This window comes from Rhodamnia argentea, chromosome 2 (assembly GCF_020921035.1).
Source record: "Rhodamnia argentea isolate NSW1041297 chromosome 2, ASM2092103v1, whole genome shotgun sequence".
NCBI lineage: Eukaryota > Viridiplantae > Streptophyta > Magnoliopsida > Myrtales > Myrtaceae > Rhodamnia > Rhodamnia argentea.
Genome location: NC_063151.1, coordinates 16,535,920 through 16,539,139, shown reverse-complemented (window position 1 = coordinate 16,539,139; position 3,220 = coordinate 16,535,920).

The window sequence follows — 3,220 nt, the reverse complement described above, 5'->3', positions numbered from 1 at the left end:
ACCCATTACCTCGAGGAGTGCAAAATTTAGCCACCATTCAGCTCGCTTGGAAAAATGTACTTGGGACGTGTTTGGAAGAAGATTGCCTTTGATCATCCTATCGTGCCCCATTTTGTACATTCGACATATCTCATGTAGTTCATGCTCTTTATTTAGAGTTGATAAATTGAACATGAAGAACAATCATGCATAAATCAACAACTTTCAATAACTCGTGAGGTTTCATGAAAATACTGCCGAACAAATTACGCAAGCCTGTAAGAAAATTCTTAGGAATGAGGATCATGGGTTGCCTTTGTTCCTATGAATGAATTGTGAATCTTTGTTGTGTACATGACATTGTCAAAGGTTCCAAGAATTTCTCGTTTCATTGTGTTTCGGGGAGAAGAGATACTTTCCTGTCTGGAAAGGCGGTGACCCTTATAAAAAATCAAAAGGGAAAACATCAATGTATGTTCTCATATTCTAAAAGAATTGAAACGATCTTGCTTTACCCTTGTATGTGTTTCTTGTGAACTTGAATTGAAGAGGTCGGCTCATTTGGATCGGATTGTATGTCCTTGCAAGAAGAAATAGAGTATTATCTTCAAAGCTGAATGGGTTAAAGAAGATATACTCCCTTTCTAAGGTCGGGGTTTGCCGTGGGTTTGCCCATTTTCAGTCGGGATGGGGTATGTCGAGTGGGCAACATCCGGAACTACCTTTCACATTTGGCTTGAGTCGAAGTTGGACTTCCGGCTTTGGATAGGCAAGTTACCTATATCCCTCATGTAGAAATTGGCCAAGGCCGCTCGAGGATTGACTATGTCCAAATTCCTCATCTAAACTCATTGAGTGATTCTTCAGCTTGTTTTGAACTTCAAGCGTCGACTTTTCGCCAACTACTTAAGGGTTTATTTTTTCATTTCATTCATCATCATTTTTTGTGTCATCTCCTATCAAAAGGAGAAAGCGCATGTCGAATATGAGATTAGAAAGGATAAATTAGAATCGATACCAAATTACCCTTCACTTGAATTTTTGTTTTAGTTGCTTTGTGATTTTATTTTTCCAACTTGGCCGCTTGGTGAAAAATGAATGAATGAATTTGTAACCATCAATGTTTCAAAATTTACTCCAGGTTCTATAACCATGTAGGTCGAAATTTGACCGGTATTGGACCGCCAAGTAAAAAGTTTTTATTTATCTTTGTATATTGATGCCAAACTCCGGGATCGGACCCGGGGCGCCTCGGACCACTGTCATTCCCCTAACCACTAGGCCGTGGTGTTGTTAGCGTCCATGGGTGGTTCGTTTTTTTTTTTTTTGTTGTTGCTATATTGTTCTCAAAGCAGTTGGCAATCCCTGTCGAGAATAAAATAAGCTCAAATTAGAGTTTGAAACAACCGAAAGCCAATTGAAACGATACAGAGTTACCCATTTTCGAGCCCGTTTGGGCTTTTATTCATATTCCCCCATGTGAGGCTATTCGGAACCTCTCTTTATGAAGTTCAGGGGCGTCGTCCATAAATTGATTTGCTATAGGCCTGGCTTAATAATGAACTTACGCATTTGATAAGAGAAGAGAAAATTTTCCCATTACCTCTTGATAAATTCTAGACACCTAGAAAGCAAGAAAATAGCCGATGCAGGGGAACTATACAAGGAATTAAAGGTGCGTTCATGCAAGATTGGTTCTGCCTCTTTTGCTGGCCACTCCAATGATCAGCTAATTTTATCTTGGATCAAGCAACAACGATTGTTGTTTGAGGACCCATAATCACCTGCTTCGGATCACGGCTCTAAAGGTCCTTCAGTTTTGAATTGGCTGATCGGGATGGCAAGCTTGTCATCAAAGTAATCTTCTGACTCTTCGAGCAATTGGTGTTTGAATTGGGTATTATTGCTTGCTAACGTGGGTGACGGATCGGGCAAAGGAGTCTATATCCGCCGTGTACAGTTTGCATTTTTTTTTTATTGGTGTTGAGGGTTGGCCAAGTACTTCTTACTTCGTAGGCATTCCTGGTGTTCACGCTCGAATCATCTCTGCTTCGGCTGTCTTGGTTCCGAGCCGCATTGCGCTTTCTCGCCTTTGCTTTAAATTTTTCAAGGTGATTTGCGACCTGTCGACTAGTGAGTCTGTCTACCTTCATTATTTCTAGTATCGACATTGGTCGTGCTGAATTGATTCCTAGCTGCCGAATTGCATCAACGAATTTAGAATGAAGCTCGGTGTTCTAAACGGGCCCCGCTCTCGGGCTAAAAAAACCATCGTTGTTAGCTCAGCCATTGTTCCTTTGTTCGACTAAATGCTTCCTCATAACATGCTGCCAAATGTTTTGGAGCATACAAACGCAAACCGCCTTCTTCAAGAAGTCTCGAGCCCCATGCAATATGGCCTTCATTAGGAATTGCTGATCATCGTTGGCCGATACTACGATGACCGACATGTCCAACTCGGAATCAACGATCTTCAAGAGACTGAGGCCGTCCATGTTGATCCCTACTATGGCGGTGACGACGATATCAAATTTGTATTTGTTCCGCCTTAGCATTCTAATACTTTCGTTGCTTTTGCATAAGCTGAAACCTTGTACATGCATCTTTTAAGCATAACAACAAGGACCGAGAGGGAAACGGGGTTGGTGTCGATGGCCATAACTCATAGACGATCGGGGAAGAAAATTTTGTCCATTCTCGCCTAGGTCGAACACATACCTTTTTCATCGATCCTTAACATATATATAGATCAAAAGTGGTTATTTTGACCAAGGATTAGGCGATGGTATGTGGTGGTCTTAAAGGATAAGACGATCGGGGAAGAAAATTCCGTCCATTCTCGCCTGGGTCGAACACATACCTTTTTCACCGATCCTTAACATATATACAGATCAAAATTGGTTATTTTGACCAGGGATTGAGCGATGGTATGTGGTGGTCTTAAAGGATGAGAATCGGTTTAAGCGATTCGCAAAGCTTAAGACGAAGGCTCGGCGAAAGAACTACCTTGAGATGTTCTTGGACTTGCAAAAACAAATTGCCCAAAAAATCACATAAGCGATGATGACCTTTTGTAACGGGTTCTAAAGATCGTTAGGTGCATCAGAGAGGTATTTTGAAAATGGAGACTTCATGTTCTTTATGAACTTCTCTTTGTCTTTTTCTGATCTATTAGTCTCGCAGATGGGTTCTTGCTTTCTCTACAAAAGAGGATAGCTTTTTTTCTCTTTTTCGGGTCTTA